This window comes from Condylostylus longicornis, unplaced genomic scaffold, assembly GCF_029603195.1.
Source record: "Condylostylus longicornis isolate FDR11 unplaced genomic scaffold, ASM2960319v2 ptg000040l, whole genome shotgun sequence".
Classification (NCBI taxonomy): Eukaryota; Metazoa; Arthropoda; class Insecta; order Diptera; family Dolichopodidae; genus Condylostylus; species Condylostylus longicornis.
Genome location: NW_026578009.1, coordinates 12,598,964 through 12,619,525, shown reverse-complemented (window position 1 = coordinate 12,619,525; position 20,562 = coordinate 12,598,964).

The following is a 20,562-nucleotide window of genomic DNA, read 5'->3' as shown; positions in this document are numbered from 1 at the left end:
CGTTTTACGGAAAGGCAGACTATTTACAAACTATTTTCAACTATTCTTCTCATTTAAATGGGGTAGAAATCAATTAATTTACAATTTTAATATATTAAATAATTCAAATAATAATTTCCATTATAAAATTTAGTTTTTTCGAAATTTTAGAACTAATTTTTTCAATAATTCAACTATTTTTTGTTTGAATATAGTAAAAGAGAATATAGTATAGGATGAGGTATACACTAATACACTACATGTAACGTAAGTACAAAATATAAACTACTATCAAAATTTCCCTCTGGGCATGACAAAATGATGCATGTGTTGCATTCCTTAAATTGCAATTAATAGTTTTTCTTTTCGATAATTTTGTACCAAATTTCCATCCCCTTTTAATGCAAAGAACCAAAAAGACAAAAAAAGAAAATGTGTGCTTAGTAATATGTAAGTAAATTTGTCTTTGTATATACAGGTGTACATACAATATTTGCAAAAATTTATAAATTGTTCGTGCTTTGAAAAGTGCTATGAACCTGACACGATGTAATTTTTTTAATTGGCCGTTTGTGATTCTACAATATAAACTTGAATACATAAAAACTTTCTTGACTAGTACAAGCAAATTATACGCTATACTCGTAAAAGAACAAAATGTAAACTCTGGAATATAAACAGTTTTTTTAAAGAACTTTTAAGAAAAACAGTACCAATATTATTTCTTATCTAAAAGTTACTGATAATGATCAAAATTTTGAATCAGTGCTTCTTGATGAAATTTTTAAGAATCCACAGAATCTTGTTGATTTTTTTTTCTTAGGGGATTGAGAATAATAGACCTTTTTTATCTTCACCAATATCGCATAGTTTGTGAGCCATCATTCCATCTACGTGACACCAGGTCCCGTGAAAAATTTCAGGAAACTTCCAATTGACTTTAAATTGTACTAAGTATATTCCTATGTTGTATATTTCATGTAAGTCTTCTATTCTTTTATTGGTGAGAACTTATCGAAGAAGTGCAACTTTAATTTCTCATGATTTAGGTTTTCAGATTTTTTTAAGGAATATTCAAAAAAATGTTTTATTAATTGAGTGATTTTTGTGAGTTACTAATAAGAGATCTTATTCAAATTCAAAATAACTGGTAAAATTAAAAGCCTAAACGTGTCAACGAATATTTAATTCAGTAAGCCGCACATATAAATAAAATATCAGCTTGCTATTTTTTATTGACTTTCTATATATTTATGCATTTATTCTTGGTATCGCTGATAATGAATCGTAGATTATTTTCTAATAATGCTATTATTAGAAAATTTACAGTTTTCGAAGTACTCATGCAATAATTCTCATATTTTTCAATGTTCAGTCATCTTAGATTTAACATGATCAACTTGCACTACATATAATTAATTTGAATCTTTCTACATATATTTGAGTTTTAAATTTTTATAATTTTTTTACTTGCATATGAACGGAAATGTTTTCTTTTTTTTTGTTTCTTCTTTACCAAGTAATTTTTAATATTTCACTTCCGTTGTGGAATTAAAATATAATTAAGAGAAATTTCTATACTAATAGAAGGCAAAATTACTATTACCAGATATTGCAAAATATTATAAAAAAATTTTTAAAGAAAATTCAACTTTGCTAATTTGATGTGATTTTTTTCGCCATCTTGATCAACTTGTTCTTGATTTATCCTTTTACTTATAATATAAATAGTTTGACTATCTTGTTGTAACACTTTCCTCAACAAAATTGAAAAAAAAAAATACTTATTACTTTCACTCTAAAAATTATCGGCCTGCTTATTAGTTTCCGTCTGTCTATCACGTGAATGTTTTAAAAACTTCTGCAATATTAATTTTCGCTTAATTCTCTAGGAGAAAATTAAAAAAAAAACTGTTCCTGTAAACAGCTCAAAGTCCTAAATATATCGCTCTTATTATATTATTATTTATTATATCGAAAACACAAATACTTTTTCAATTCTACAAACTCTAAGATATTGAGATTTACTTCTTTCACCGCAAACAGTACAGTCAGTGAAAATTTTTGTCACCTGACCGCGATTAACTGTCGAATTCGAGCATTATAATATTAGAGCTTCTTTAAATTTTTGTTCTTTCTCCGAAAAGCATTAGTTTTACTTGTTCCAGGAAAAAGTGCTACTTTGCAAACAGTTGATTTCAACTGTATTTTTTTTTTGCTGGAACAGAATGGTTTTGGATGATTTAATGGAAAAATAATTTAACTCTCTCTTTCTACTTTTTTCTTTTAAAAACTAGCTAAAGTTTTAATTGTGCAAAAAAAAATAATGTAAACTTAAGTCTGTAATTAGAATCCACAATATCACTTTACGTCAAAAGTGGTATAAGTAAAATTTATAATTTTAGTTCTTTTGATATTAATTAAAAGCAAAATTTATTAAAGTTTTAAAAGACAAAATATAAAAAAAATTGATGTATGATCAGCACATAGTTTACTAAATAATATAGTTAAGCGAAAAAGTTATGTAAAATTATAAAAATATCTTTTCAATGCTAATTTCAAGTTCTAAGAAGTTAAGTAATCTCTTAGTTGGGAAGCCCAAAACATTTGTGGTGAGGTTCACTTTCTGGATTCTAATTTTCTTGACAAACTTATCAGTTAGTTTCTTTGACAAATACATCTCAAAAATAAAGTTTACAAAATTCTAGCAATAAGTTCCTTAGATATGGTAAAAAAACTAATTCGGTTTTAGTTAAACATCGGATGAACAAAAAAAGAGACCAACGGGTCAACATCCCTCCAAAAATATACATTGTTTAATTAGGTTTCTCTATCATGGAGAAATGCATTTAAGTTTGAAACTCGACATGTCAATGTCATCAAATAATACCTCGCTTATTGCGTACAATGCTGCGACAGTAAATAACGAAGCTTATTGCTTTGAAATTAATACTTTAATTGTACGTATACTGAATAAATTTATATTTTTTTTACTAAAATTTAATATTTCATATATTTTAGTATGTAAATTTATATGAATAATTAAGGAAGAAATTCTTTAATATTGAATAAAATAATCGATGTCGGTAATATTTGAAAGAGAAAAAATGACTTAATGTTAGTCAAAGTAATACTCGTCAAACATTGTTCGATCTAGGCCTCAATGTAATACACGTCAAACAAACGAGATCTATACGCCTCGAACGTTTACAGATACAATTTTTATAAAATTTTCATCAGATCGAATAAATTCCATGTATAATCTTTGATATGTGTAAGTTCTGCCTTTAATATGAACATTTTCCAAAGTTGATGTATCAAAATTATAAATTACATAAGTGTGTACTCACTATGCCACATCTCGTTCCTGTAAAATTAAAATGTTGTTTCTAAAATTTATTAACAAATTCAATTGAACAACTATGATTGAAAGTCGTTAATTATTTTAAATATAAGCGTTGATTATGTATAATAGCAAAAACTCAAACATGAATTAATTAATTTCAATAGCATTTCAATTATAAAAATATAAAGAGAAATTTCTTTTCAAAAAGCGAAATTTAAATGAATTCAAATAAAAATCAAATCTATTCAAATTTTCTATAAACAATTAAATTACAAAAAACTTAGATTTCTTTAAAGAAAATTAATTTTTTTTACTACACATACTTTTATTATTATTGTTCCTGTACACTAATCAATTCTATATGACCCTATATATACACTATATTGTGATGATAATGATGAATATTGAATGGTGATTATTCCATTCATTATATGGATTAACTCTTATGCGTACAAAATAAAGGTTACAATAAGTTCAAGTTGGTTTTTATTTTCATTATGATATATAACTATATAAGTGTGTAAAATTGGTAACTATAATGGTAAAATCTGATTTATATCTATATACATACATATAGCATATACAAATATTGTGTTTACATTAAAATAATGTATGCGTATGAGCGTGTAATAAAATCCATAATATCCGAAATGCATTATGGAATATTTTAAATAGGTACAAATAGTTATTGTGCTACAGTAATCGAAACTCTAAAATTCTTAATTTTTACGGACAAAAGTACAAGTTTGTCAAAAATATTTTTTTGATTTAGAATAATATGCGTACAAAATGTCAAAAAAAAATAATATTTTATAATTGGCTATGCTTAATTCACAATATTTTACTATTTCCTGTTTCTTAAGAGAGTATTCGAGGCTGTTTTATAAAACTTATTTGTGCAGAAAATCTGCTATACGGAAATAAGAAATACCCAAAACCTAGCCTATAAATTAAAAAATATTAAGAAATTCAAATATATTTTCAATTAAAATATAATAACGCAGTCTATCAGAACATTTCTGTTAACCTTCCACTTATTTAAGCTGGTATTGTTACGAGTTAACAAGCTACCGCCAATTTTAACAGTGTAACTCGAATTAGCATTTGCCTTTGAATTTGCCTTAAAATGCAACTGTTATAGAACGTGTATTGTAACATTTTTGATGTTGATTTATAAACTAAAAGAGCTATTATTATTATTCGATAAATATTGCATATATACAACTACATATTAATTATTATTATTGTATATTGTTTATAAAATTTAAAAATAGTTATTATTATTTTTACCTACGAGTATTATAATAATATATCATTTTTTTTCCGAATAAAGCATACATAAATAAATATGGCGTATGCGTTCAAAAATAAATTTGTAAAAACAAAAAAATTGTGTGTAAAAAATTGCTTATATAGAATATATAGTAGTTTGTATAGGTTCCTTTAAAGTGTAAGGTTATTGTATTTATGAAATAAATGAATAGAAAAAGAAGAAAGGAAAATTACATAAGTACCATCAGATGTTTGTTTTATTATTCTGTTACTTATTCACACTTATTCCTATATATCATACAGGAATAAGTGTTCGTAACAATGTTCAAAATCAATTGTATTGTGTGTATATATATAGATGAGAGAATGTTTTAATTTTTATAAAAAAATTGAAAATCATAGTTCTTGTGATACATTAAATACATACATTAAAACATAAGATATTTAAAGGTGATGATAACATTATTATAACATTCTCTTTTTCTAACTCTTTTAAGGGAAAAAAATCAATCAATACCTTGAGGGCAGATACACCTTTTAATATTAATAAATATAGTGTTTGCCTTTTCATTTGATCGAAACTAATGCTTTAGAATAGACAACTTGTTGGACATGTTAAACAATGACATGATAATAATATACATTTTAGATTTTATTTTTATTGGATGACGAAGCTAGAAATATCTTAATAAAATACATTCATTCTGCAACATATGCGACATGAAATTATAATCAATGATATTGTTATACTTTATTATACCAGATGAATATTTTAAGTATTTTTAGTAAGTTTAACTTGCTACAAGAATAAACAGTAATCAGTACAAATAAGTAAATTAAATTTTTTGGTTTTCTTCGGTTTTTAATAGCAAGGCAACTTAAATTTTGTTTTACTTAAAAAAAATTTGCAATTTGCCTGTTAATAGACCAAAATATTTGAAAGTTATTGCGTGTTAATTGACTAAATATTTCTTCTTTTCCATTTTATTTAAAAAATTTGTATTTATATTAAAATGCAAATATAGAGCAAAATTACATTAAATTTGAAAAATGGGGAAAAAAATATTCAAGCTGAAATTGTTGATTTTCTCGATTCATTTCATTAAGTTAACTATGAATATTCAAACAAGATACAAAAACACTACGCACAAAATTGAAAAAATACTAAACTAAAAACTTTTACTAACGGTTTAGCAAAAATTTAATAATGTATGTATGTATGTATATGCAAGTGCATGCAGCATTCCAACAGAAAAATTTTTATGAAGTTCATAGAACATTCGTTTCAAACCAAATTTCAAAAACAAAATCAAAAAATTAAGAAAAATACTCCTAAATTGAATTAATAATAAAAGAACCAAAACAACGAGATTCAGTCAGTCCACCCTATTATTTTAATAACTCTGTTATGTTTTACTCTATTTAAATGAACAACAACTAAAGTTATTATAAAAACGACCATATTATAATTTTTGCATAAATTTAGGAGAAACTTTTATTTAAAAAAAAAGACACAACAAGCAACTCACATTGACATAATAATTGAGTTAGATTGGTGTTCATTTATTTTAGTGTTTACGATTACTGCCACATTCATACTTTTACAAAAGTTCATTATAACTTATATGGTTTCAAAAATATGGGGGCAAATTTTGTTATTTTACCAATTTTAACCCTTTGCATTAACAATATTTACGAATTATTTCAAGTTTGCTACAAAATAATTCACTGAAGTCTATTTGCTACAACTCAGCGGTCTTTACAATACTAATTAAATAAAAGAATTAAACCAAAATGCAAATTTTTTGCAGTATTTTTTGAAAATGATCTAAAATTTTCAACACATATAAGAAAATTTACGAAACTAATCTTAAAGATCTTGCGACTTTACAAATAAGTTTCTTTTATTATTGTAAAAAAAACGAATCTATTAACTAAGATATTCAAATTGCAAATATTTCAATAATAATTTAAAGGCGTATAGACACTCCTTATGAAATACTCGAAATTCGAAAGAACCAAAAACGGTAAAAACTACATACTAGTATTTCAAGTTGCGAATGTTACAAAATAAATTATACAATGAATTCATAGACCACATAGATATTGATACGGGGCTTACTTATGTTTTCTATTTATAAACTTTTTTAAAATTTACAAATTCAATTTTGTTTCCTGTAATCTCAAATGTATATCCCCATTCTTATAAGAGATTATTCTACCTCGCAGAAAAAAACCAAATAAAAACTCAAAATTTTGATTAAAAAATTTCAACTAATAAAACAACGAAAAAAAATAGTAAAAGCTAGCGGAACCTTTGAAAAAACAAGTAAACTACTAGGAAAACAAAGTTTTTTTTTAATATCGGTTAACCCGGTAGCCAATAAAATAAATTTTTCGTTCTGGGACTGTTGAAATTTCATATATAACTAGTGTCGGTGAGAATTATTGATTTTGAGTTTATTAAATTTTTTTTTGTATTTTTACTTTTTTTGTTAAACTTTTTGAATAGAAGTTTTTTTAGCAATACCGAATTCAGGTTAAAATATGGTTATGGTATATTAATGAAAATATTATTTATTCACTACTCGTGCATATGATCGACCACATACATATGTGTACCTAGTGTAATATTCAATAAGCTAAGAGATTTACATTTTTAATTAATTAAATTTTATATTGTAAAATAAAATATTTGAAATATTGTGTTGTTTCAAATATTTTTATAAACCCTTCATTTATTCATGTATTTACCTAAATGGTTATATTGAATATTGAAATTTACGTAATACTGTGATGCTTCTATGAGTAGTACGTATAACTAAAAATTTTAATCTTCTTATCCCGTTCAATAAATCTAGTTTATTAATTTAACAGAAAAAAAAAATTGTCTTCATTATCAAACTGCATAAATATAGGTAAAAAAATATGTCATAATAAATATTATTAATTTACTTTACATACTCATTATTATTAAATTCAAAATAAAAATCTAAACTCGCCTATAAAATAATTTCATGGTTCAGGTATAACACCTGTATAAAAATTGTATACCATTATATTAATAAAATTTACTTTTAATGGTGTACTCATAAATATTAAACATAAGATTTTATGTATGTATATAATGAATTATATAGAGTAAATATTTGATATTACATAAATGCATACTTTCCTTTTAGTTGTAAACAAGTTGAAATTCATAAATATGAATACATATTTATATAAACATGTACATACCCATTTATCAATCATCATCATTTCCAATATAATATCAATACAAATATCAACAAAATATTGTACTCGTATGTATTAATAAGAATAAATTGACCATTCGAACACTAAGTGAATTATTTTATACAATCAGAGGAAGACAATTTATTCTTTTTAAAAGGAATAATCACTTACACAGCGTTCTATATTACGTTTGTAATGTTATGTATATAGGGATACAAAAACTTTTGTTCAATTAGAATTAAAACCTGATAGAAATACATATAACGTTAGTGTATTCGATAAATAATGGCTAAATTTTTGTGTACAATCAATCAATTCAAAGGAATCAAAATGTTCCCTTTAGAAAACTTTAGTACTTATTTTTTAAATACATACACATAGTTACAAAGCAATTTAAATGGACACAATATACTTGGCGTTTGTATTCACAGTTTTGTTAAAAAGTAATGGAACTGTTCAAATCATATTATGTTTTGGCTCTTAGAAAATATTCATTATGCAGCATAGTTGATCCATAAATTTTGCAAACGCTTTTCGCACTCCATCTTCACGTTTTTCTAATTTTCAAATTCAGCTATAACTCCCAATTCGACTTTAAATTCTAAACATAATTTTTTCAAAATTTTCAAATCCTATTCTGCCGACATTTTTCTGATTAATAACATTTCATACTCCACAAAATTCCCATAAAGTCTAAATTTTGAACAATATAATACATTGGAGAACTTAATAATTGATTAAATAAAAAATCATTCGAGCCTATAAGTATAAAAACTATGTTCATGAATATTACAAATTCTCCACTCCGTTTGTCTGCCCAAAAATAATGTATTATATGTATATAGATATTATATGTATATATAAATTATACAATTATTGGTCAGCGTTGAATAGCAGATCGATTTGGTAAAGTAATAAATCGACAATATCTTAGTAACTAATAAGTTCGATTCAAGTTTCTCGAATTTTTACAACTATATAATTGATAATAGTAAATTAGGTAAATATTATACAAATCCTTTTAACGTGTCCCAAACCACCAAGTGGCACGGTTTAAAAGCAAGCGACTTCAAAAATCTTCTAAACCTCTCTTTGATATCTTGATTCTCGCCAGCACCAATTATTCATGAAAAAAGAGTTCCCAAACAGTAAATCTATCACCAGCCTGTTTAAATTAAACACATCTAGTATGTACTATGTTTATTGTACAATATGATCTATTTTATAGTGTAACATGAAAAAACACAAAGAAATTAGGCATCTTATATTTTTCGTAACAGTATTGTTAAAAATACGTACATACCACGAATATTCTTAATGTTAAAAGCTTCTAGATATTTGTAATAAATTTTTAGGAATTTTATAGATACTAAATAAATCAAACTAGAAGCTAAAACATTTATTGAAACATATACATATTCGTATGCATCTACTAATAAAATGTATTAATAGAAAAATAAATTATGTATAAGAACATTTAATGTTAGTTACTGCCTTAGACGGTCTAAATACTTTATTATATTGTGTGTCATACTCGATATACTCACTTAATTTGAACGCAAAACAATAAAAAATTTATTATCAAATATACTTACATAATATCAAAAATTGAAGCATAATATAAAAATCATATTTAAAAACAATAATGTAATGTGAACAACTGATGAGATATCCCCAATATAGTTCAGTTATTAAATTCAATCTCTCTAAAGAGTTTCTGAATTCGTTTTATTAAGAAGCCAAGCTGAAATGAAATAAATTCGCGAAAACTCTATTAATTTTCGTTTACAATTTTAACATGATTGTCTTTAATCAAAACTATAAAGTGTGAGAGGAGGATAATTCGATAGGTTTTTAAAAATTTGCGTAAACCCTACAACCATAGAGAAAAAAAAATTTATTATTATGAGAAATTAAATTTATTATTATTATTATATTGTAAAGAAGATTTTTAAATAATAGTGATTTTTTTTCAAATTTCTTTTTGTTCTCCATTCCCAATCCAGTAAAATTCCGTTTTCAAAATAGTATTTTCCTTATTTGAACAGTATAATGTTCCAGTAACTTTCTATGAGAATATGTAAATGAATGCAATGAATGATTAAAGCTCAGTAAATGATTTTGAGAAATTATTGTCAAAATTTCCGAAATTATATAAAAGTTTAAATTTTACTTTCCAAAATTGTCATATTTAGAAAATTTGAGTTTTTTTTTAAAGTTACTGAAACGAAAAAACATGAGCAATAAATAAAAGGCTCCCATTTAAAATTGATTTTTGTTGTTGCTCTTTTTGCTGTTTTCTAAATTTTGGAAAAAAAACTTAACATTTTCGGAAAAATAACCGTTCCCGAATATGGCTTTGGAAATTTGTCTAGTAAGAAATTATCTTTTTCGACTTATTCTGCGAGTTATCAAATCTATAATCTAATATCAAAACCTTTTCTAAAATAATCTGATTAATTTAACTCCCACTTGAATTTTAAAAGAGTTATGTAATTTGTTTCTTATAGATTTTGTTTTTTTATGTAAAAGTAGCAAAATGGACGCATTTGAAATGTTATTTTTCAATGTTGATGCTTTTATACTCAATGTTTTTATTTATTTGAAAATATTATTTGAGATTGTATAGAAAACGGGAAAAGAAATGAGATCTGTTAAGAAGCACTTAGTGTTGTCATTTTATTCGATTGAAAAACAGTTAAGATATTTTCCATTAAAGAATATCTTTTCCTTTCAAATACTCTCTGTTTTTAAAATTTATTTTGTAAACAAAATGTAACTATATACATATATATACGTTACCAATTTCTTGATAAATTAGCTTAGCTAGTAAACAAACAGGGTGAGCTCAAAATGGTCTGTTGTATTTTATATAAGCACCATTTCTAGTCTTCTTTTTGGAGGAGATTGATAATTATTTACATATATATATACATATATAGTGAATTGAAATTAAAATTTTAATTGTCTCCTAAAAAAATAATCAAAAATCTTAATTATAATTTGAAACTACATCATTTTGCTAGCAATATTTAAACCAATATGTTTAAAGTACAAGAAATTCATAAATCAAAAGTTAATCAAAAGAGTATTTTGATTGCACTGTGTTCTTTTCCACTTAAATGAGCAGATCAGTTTACGAACAAAAATCATCACTTTCGCACAGTAAGTAACCACTTTATTCTTCTTCTCTCCTATAAATTACTTTATTCCACAACATACTTTTGTTTTTACTAAACTTCCAAATGTGAACAAAAAAAAATAGAATTAAAGATTGAGAAATGCATTACTCTTTCATAGATACATTATGGGGAGTCGAAAATTTATTACAAGAATTTTTCAGGTCATTATTTTGATGACCTTTTTTCTATACTACATGTGATGTTTTTCTCTTTATGCTGAGCAATATTTTTCTTTACCATGACGATAAGATCCCTTAGAATCTTGTACACTAAAACACTTATATACATATAGACTATAAATTCATTTAAAAAAGATGAGAAAAAGAAATTTTTTTTTTCTTTGGTATCCTTGTGTCGTCAAGGAAGTCCTGAAGTAGGTTTTACAGTTGGTTTGTTCACTATAATTTTTCTTTTTTGAAAAGAAACGAACATGCATTTCAACATAGACTCTTTTATATCTGTTATCCTTTTTCTCCAATAAAGTGCTCCCTTCGAAGATAAACGTTACATATGGAGTCTGCAAACTAAAATTATATATGTACACATGTGTGTGCACATCCATATTTCTAGTTTTGTAATCTTAATAACATTATTGTAACGTGAGCATTGATACGAGTATTAGAGCAAAATTTAGTTAATGTTATCCTTTTTACAAGATTTTATATTAAACATTTTTATTATCAAGAAAAAAAAATTTTGTAAAGAGAAAAATAAATATCTGGACTAGAAAAATGAAAAAAGTATTGGAAAATATTGCTTATATTCGATGAAAACAACTCTCAGATAAAAAACTAAAATTTATAGTGAAAAAAATCTTACTTTAAGCTACCTAGGGAAAACATTCTCAGTGATTTTAGAATGATTTAACAAATTAAAACCTGTAAGTAGCTTATATTGGTTAAAATAGATCATGTTGGTTTTTAGGAAATAATTTCCCTCTCGTTATAAAGCTCCGCTTAGCTAACTCTCGCAAATGTCATAAATTAAGAAAAAAATTCATTATGTGCGGCAACTGTTTTTGCTAAAGTTTCTTATAATATTACTAAAGTGTCTAGTATTACTAAAGTTTCTTTATTTTTTCTTAAAGTAATAAGTTCTTATTAATATCATAATTGTGACAATGTACAGTGCCATTCACACGAAATGCCGAAATTATTCAGTGCACCGAATGTAATGTGGCAGTTTATATTGATGCCTCACATAAGTAGATCTCACATCAGCAATAGCATATTTTTCGCAACAATAAGCCATTACAATTCAATATAAAACTTGATTATTAAAGTTCAGTCCGATTTAAATGATAAACGTGTCTGAAAACAAAAAATTTAGTAAAGTGCAAAAAAAAATTAAATTTAAATTGCTCTGATTTAACTAAAAAATTAAAGCAGAGCAATAAGTTAAATATAGAAACTAGATTTACTGTCGCTGCCGCACCAATTTGTTTGTCGCACACTTACTGTAAATACTTACATGTGGTATTAGTGTTTTTAAAACTCTTAGTCTTAAATACCACGTTTAATTTACAATTACGATATGTAATAAAAACTCAATTTTCTAAGAGAGTGCATTCCGAACTCATTTTAATAAACTCGACAATAAAAACCAACTAAATCTCTTAATTGTAAACCCTTGAATTTAAGCATGAAAAAAAATTTGTTGATTAAGTTGACCTAGAAGATAAGTTGAACCATTTGCACGGGTGTGAGCAAAATTAAAAATCATTTTAAACGTAAAAACTAATTTGAAATCGTTATAAGTTTTAATCTTACAAAGCATGAACCTATAAAATTGGATTTTCACCCTATGAGAAAAAAAAATTATACAAAAGTTACACGTTAAAGAAAAGGAGAAAGAAATTTTTTTAAATTGGTCCGTTTCGTACTAATTAAGTAAAAGATATAAGGATTGTTTATTTAACTAATAAAGTAACTAAGAGTGTTTCAATAGTAAATTAAAATCTAATATTTATCAAAAGTACTCGATAGCAAGATGCATACACAAACATATGCACCTGCGGCATGTCATATTCATAGATAGTCGAATACATATGGCCTATGGATATGGTCGTGTTCAAGCATTAATACAACCTTGTGTAATAGGGTTACAGAGTAACACGTAAAAAATAAAACTTTATTTATTATTGAAAATTACTATTTTTTTTAGGATAATTTTTCTCACCAAAATAAATATAAATTTAAAAGCTGAAAAATAGATAATAGGAAAAATTTAGTTGAAATAAAGAAATGAATACTATGATTAACCTTTAAATAGCATTGATTTTTTTTTAAATTAAATTAATGAACAGTAGAGCTTGCCTTTCACCTATTGGTCTATTTGAAATTGCATATGAAATTCTATTTTGAGCGTGGTAGCCGCCCAATCGCGTGAAATTCATAAGTTTCTTTACTTTACAAATTATTTGGAAGGTCTAAGATTTTTTTTTAATATTTCTCAGAATTGTATTTTATTAATATATTAGATTTTTTACGTGAAGTAAATGTTGCTATTATGGTTTAAGTCTATAAAAATATAATTCGGTTTAATCAGTTTATACAAAGTCTTACGGGTTTCAGTTTTCTCTATTGTATGAAGTTTAAAATAGAAAAGCAGTACTTTCGACAATTTTACAACAAAGCTACAAATGTAATAAAATTTTGATTATAAGTTCATTTTAACAGGGGATTCTAATTTTGAACCTAAAATTTTTACCTTAGTTACATTTAAATTATGTTGTTCAAATTTCTATTTTGAATTTCAATAGATAAAATTGAAAACGCAAACAAAATCATACTTTACACAACAATCCAAAAAAAAATAGAAGAATAAATAACAGGAAAATAATTTTAATAAAAAGGAAATTATTAGAAATGCATTCTATATTCTATACAATTATTTTCTATTAGGTATACAAATTAGCATTATATTCGTACATTAGAATAACTTTACGGCATAACAGATTTAACCCTTAATTTTAGACTTTTTTTCCTGTATTTAGATTAATTTATTAATCATATCTAAACACCTTACATTAACAAACTTCCCCAACATAAAATAATTTTGTATTGTTAATAATTTTTTTTTTATATTGAAAGGGAAAATCCATTATCCTAAATCCTTATTCATGTCATATTCATATTATTAAGCACGCTATATTTAACTGCGTCTATTCCTAATATGTAATTATATTTCGATTAAATTACAATTTTACTTTAATTGATATTTTCAAACAAGCAAAAAAAGGTTTCAAACTATTTTATTAATCTTTTATCCTCCATTTTCATTCAATTTGTTAAACAATTTTCGAAATTCTATACAACATTTTCCTTACAACCTAATTTTATGTAATATATTTTAATAAATATATTTACACATATGTAAATGGTGGTAAAAATTCAATTTAAATTGCTATGTAGCTTCAATGAATATAGTTTTACTTACACTAAAAACTCCATTTTTAACAGTAATGATATTGTTCTTCTCAGTTGTAACCAAATTCATTAAAAAAGAAAAATATAATGTTAATTAAGATCTATCCCAAAATATTTCGAATCTTTATTATTATCCCAGTTTTATTAAATTTCGACTTCCAATTCGAATAAGAATTTTAATTCCACTTGCCTATATGAAACTGGTGGTGCTGAATTTTTTTATTTTATGGCTTATAAAATCAGGCACAACCCTTCCAATGCAATTCAAGGACCCTACTGTTATAAGATTGAGTAATGATATTCCCAGAAAAGATAAAAAATTCATATGCCAGTGACGATAATCATCCTCTATAGTAATATTTCCAAATAAATATCAGTAAAATTCAAAATTCCAAAAATCTTAAAATAAATAAAAACGATTCTGCAAATTGTATTCAAAAAGAAAAATCATATTTTCTTCTTAAATAAGACAAACCTATACTGAGGAAGTTGAAGAATGAATATGAGTGAGCCTACTACAAATTTCTAGTGAAAAGAATATGTTTCATTTTATATATCTCACTTTTCCCCAAAGCACGTGATTGTTGAACGGTATTGAAAAATAGCAAGTGATAAAGATTTGAAAGTCTAGTGAGTATTTTAAAATTAGATTAATTGAAAATAAAAATTTTAACTGGACAACTCTCTAAAAAAATACACAATTTAGTAAGACGCCAGTTAGACAATATAGTTTTAATAGTTTACTAGATACTTTCAGTTGATACGAAAATTAATTACAAATCAATTTCCCTTACGTCATCCAACAATTTCAATATCCTTACGTAATTCAGAAATTAAATGTTTTGTACATAAGAATATTAAAGATAATCCTTTAAAAGTTAAGTTGGGAACTTATGTGTTAAATCTTATATGCATTTATAGATAGAATGTGTCGATACGTTCACATACAAACTGTAACAACATAAACTCAAATTTATTGTAATATAAATGCTTTCATTGCAAAAAATGCTAATTAAAAAAAGCGGGTTGTTTACATTCTTAGATCCTTTTTGAACTTTTCTTTTATTTTTTTTTTTATTTTTTCATTTTCATTTATCCTTTTTTAAACAAATTATGTCCTTTGAAGTCTATGTGTCAATTACTTTAGAATTTTATATCAAAAAAAAATTTATTTTCTCCATCTCGTTTATACTATGAAAATGTTGTTTCATCTTGAATCCAATTATTATTGAAATAACGAATGATTCATGCGTTAAAAAATATTTGAAAAAGGTCTTTGACTTTTTCAAGATTTATGTATGTAAGTCTATTATAGGCAAAATGGAAATTACAATATTTTCCACCATATTATATGCGATTTTTTTTTAATGTAGAAATATACATATTACGTTCATCTTATGTCAACGGTAGTAGGCGGAAGTAAATATTATGAAAACTGTTAAAGCAAAATATTTCTACTCATTTATGAAGGCGCTAACATATAGTTTATTAGGGAATTTAAAAAAAGGAGCACTAAAGAAATTGTTATTTATTTTCATAGATTTTCTTTTATCATTTTTTATTAATTTTTAATTGTGCCTTTTTATTAAGTAGTTGTTAATATATGTACTTAAAGGAATACAAATTTGAAATCATATAAGAGTATTTGACTTCTCATTTAAAATTGAAATTACATATTGAAAATTAAAAGCTATTCTAGTTTTTCAAGATAAAATTTGTAAGAAACTATTGTTTTTCTTTGCTTATTAGTACGTGAACTGAAACTGCTAGATTGGGAAGTTGTAATAAAATTTTAACCTAATCAGTTAACTAAGTTAAATAGTATTTCCTCTTTCTCTAATTCTCAATTCAAATATTTTGAACAATTGAAGAGAAATATGTTTTAAGAAGTGTTACATTAACTGTAAAGATTATAGCTTTGTAATTGCATTCATTTTGGAAATTAAAAGCATTATTAGAATAGCATCACATATTCTTACTGAAAATATTATAAACTATTTTTAATTAATATATTTGATTTAACTTAGTACATCATCCTAAGTAAATTATGAAAACATAGTTTAACATCTTATCTCATAATTTAGTACATATCACATAGTGCTGCCTGCATTTAGGGGCAACAAATAATACCGAAGGAGTACTACACTGAAAATAAATATATATTGCTCAATACCTGTTATTCCTACTCTATTTGTAACTTTTCTTATCAGACTCAGAAGTGCATTTTCTAGCCAAAATAATTCCTTTTTAGTAATATTAAGATCTTTTGATTTATTTCCTGGTTTTGTTTTTTTTATAAGCTCAAAAAATTATATTATTGATTGATTTCTTTTGGATAATTAAAGTTTCACAACGATTATTAAAACAAATATTATTACCCCAGCAAAATTCGGAAAATCTGGTTATCCATATCATTCTCTAAATGTTGTATAAGAAGGATGTAAGGTTATAACTGCTACTATATTAGAAGTGAAGTATCTACTAATAATTAAAATTATTAGAAGATTATTAATTATCAAAATTACGTCACATTACTCTAGAAAAGAACAAGTGAATTTTTTTTTACCATCTCCGATGAGAAGCTTTTTGGAACCATAGGGCTTCCACAAACCTTCTCCATCGAACTCTATTTTGCGTCAATACTTTTATTTCCATACAAGTTCTTCCAGCTGTTGCTAATTCTTTGGCGATTGTTCGCCTCCATGTGAGTCGTGGTCTCCCCTTTTGTCCTGTGGGTTCCATTCCATCGTCTATTATATTCGCGCTTGTATGTTCAATTCATTTCCATTTTCTCCTTTTGATAGTGGACTATACTAATTCCCGACTATACTGAATCCTCCAGAGTTTTGCGTTTATTATTCGTCGGGGCCAGTGCATGTTGCTAATACATTATTTTATAAGATTCGAGAAGTGCGTCCTGATGAAAAGTTTATACAATTCAAATAATCATATTTTTGTTAACTTCGATTGTTTAGCTTAACAATCAATATCCTTTAAATTTTAACATTAAAATTACTGTAATTTTTAAATAAAATTATTATTTAATTCTTAAAAAAGTTAATTAAATTGTAAGAAAAATTCTGAGTAAAAATAAAATTTTCATATAAATTTTTGAATGAATATTTTTTACATAATTTTTCTATTTTAATTTACAAAAAACAAAATCATTCTTGTAACCGCTATCCTTCACATAAATTTATGAAAATATTTTTTTTTTTTGTGTGCGCAAAAAAAAAATTTTACAATAAATAAAAAAAATGTCCCTTTAAGGATAATAAATTCCCTAGGTTAATATCGCATAGAATTATGATATATATAAAGGTGTATGTAAAAAAGGAAAAAAACTATTTCATTATTATTAAAAAGAAAAAACCTTCTTATTTTTCCATAGGATGAATATTCTTCCTTTAATGCACTACACCAGTATATTAGGGAAATATATAAATGAAAACTCTAAAACAAAAACCATTAAGTTCTTTTTACTTAAGTTTTTTAAAGCTTTTCTCATATTTATATTCTTTTTTTTTTTTGCTATGTAGTTTTTTCGTAAAAGGATATTCAATAAGATGCCCCAGTTTTATATTAATAACAATAACATTCATAATAATTATGCTACTCGTACTATTACTGTTGCTCTACTCAAGGATAAAGATAATTTTACGAACACATTTATAAAAAAATGAAAAAAAGAACTACAAACTTTTTCAAATTTATTCAACAACTTAAAAAAAAAACTATTTTAACTTTTTAGAAAATGTCTTCAAACTGTAAGCCGCGCGTATATAAATTTTCTCAAAAATATTTTGTAATAAAAAATATTCTAGAAATCTTGTGCGTCTTGACAAATTTTGAACAAAAAATGTAAGTATAAATCAATTATATTTGAAGAGGATAAAGAGTGAAGTGGGCTTAAATGATATCTCAAAGCCAGATTTTTTAATAATTACTATTTTTTAAACATTTGTGCGAAGATACTCCGCGAAATTCCACCCTATTTAATTAAAACTTAATAAACCCAATTAACCTAAAAAAAATGTCTGTTTTTGTCAAAAAGAAATAAAATTTTCTGAATTACTAATACAACGTGCAGTTTTTTAATTAACAAGTATCTTGCCTATAAAGCTAATAATATTAACTCAATGGTAATTTCTTCATACAACTGTAGAACAGATGGATGACGTAGTCAGAGAAACGAGTTAAAGGCAGAAAATTTAAAAAATTTTTCTCCTCAAAATGGACTTGAACCAGTGATCTACCACTTTCTAAACGGAAGTTTAATCAACTGAGCTACAGAGGTATGAAGAAATTGCCGGCAAAATGTTCTTCACATTGCTTTATACTGTAATCCACATAATGTATTTCATATGACTGTCTGATGGTCTTTAACTCGTTCCTTTGTCATCCATCTGTTTTGCAGTTGTATGGAGAAATTTCCATTAAGTTAAAACAAAATGTTCTTTATACTGTATGTTATTTAGGTTTTAAATTGTATATAAATTCTTTATTTGTTTTTCCCAACTAGAAGTTTACAAAACACATTTCATTCGAAACTCTAGAGATTGCTGTTATAGCAGCAATGAAATTTTAGTGTTTCTTTTATAAAAATTGGGCAGAAGAAATCATTGTTGCTGTCCAATTTTTAATCCGATTGCTATGGAAACAAAAAAGCTATTAAAATTGCATACTTCTTGGGGCAAAATAAAAAGCTCAAAAAGTCACAAATATGGTAACCAAATTAGAAGTCTAATCTAATGAATGCTAAGGAACGATTTTTACCGTTTTACCTTTCATAAAAGTTTCAAAAAGCTAAAATATTGAAATTTTGCTAATTTTTAGTCGCGGTTACTAGAGATTGAAGGAGATAGAACAAAATTTTGTTCTAACTGAATAAATTGTTCAAGAGAAAATTATATTCAAATATAAGAAAAACAAACTGATTCAAAATAACAGTTAATATCAATCACCATCATCTAATTAAATTTCATCTATGCCATTTAACGGCAGAAGAAGAAAATCGTTTTCTCGCCGAGTTTAAGAAACCTGTGTGTGGTTTTGACACAAATAATTATAGTAGTTAAATATTAGAATTGTAAACAGATGTAAAGACGAACAAACGGGCGCAGTAAAACTAATAAGCATATTTGAAAATTCCTAATTAATCAAATTTCAAGTAATTGATTCTAATTAAACTTTTTAGTAATAAATTAGTTGGGTTTATATAGATGTAATCGTATCCTTCTTTTATTAAATATTTTGAATTATTGGAATTATCTTGTTTCCCCTTCGTTTTTAGATACTTTCTTTATGTTTCTTTTGTTAATAAATTGGAAAAAAAAATCATTAAAATTTAATTTCATTTCTATATCTTGTACCATGGTTAATGAGTTGAAAGGGTCAAAGACCAGACATAAACTATTGAACTACATAATATAGACCTGTAAGAAAGTTAAAATTTTTGTACTTTTTTTCAAAACCCAAAGGCGATGCTGTATTTTAATTATTATGCTTTAGATAATAATTCAAGTACTTTGAAAATGGTCTGTTCATAATCACTGCAGGATTTGAAAACGTTCCATACGTATACGAATGGAAAAATGAAAAAGAATTTTTATAATTGATGAGTTGAATGATTAAAACCCTGTGTGTTGTTTTTTCCTTATTATCCTTTATTTTTATGAAAAAAGCATCATGTGTTTCATATGATTGTCTGATGGCCTTTCCGTTTGTTTATTTAAATGAAAATATTATTTTGTTTTTGTAAATTTTTCATAAATACTCAGATTTTTTTCAGCCTAGCTAATTAAGACCAAAAACATGGAAAAAGATCTGTTATATGTATATAGCAATATTTTAATTTTCAGAAATTTTTAATTATTCTGCTGAAATGATAATTTTAAATCTATAAGTGTACATATGCCCGTATGATTACTTGTATGTAACATCCACGCACTCACCTGGCAATGTTTTGCGACATAATATTATTGTTGTTTGACGTAAAATTTGTGGGGAGTGATTCCTTTATGTTTGTTTGTTAAAAAATATAAAGGAATTTGTGAATAGTTTTTATAAGTAAAAAAGTTGTTAACGTGGGCTGGAGAGAGGGAAAATTCAAACGAGA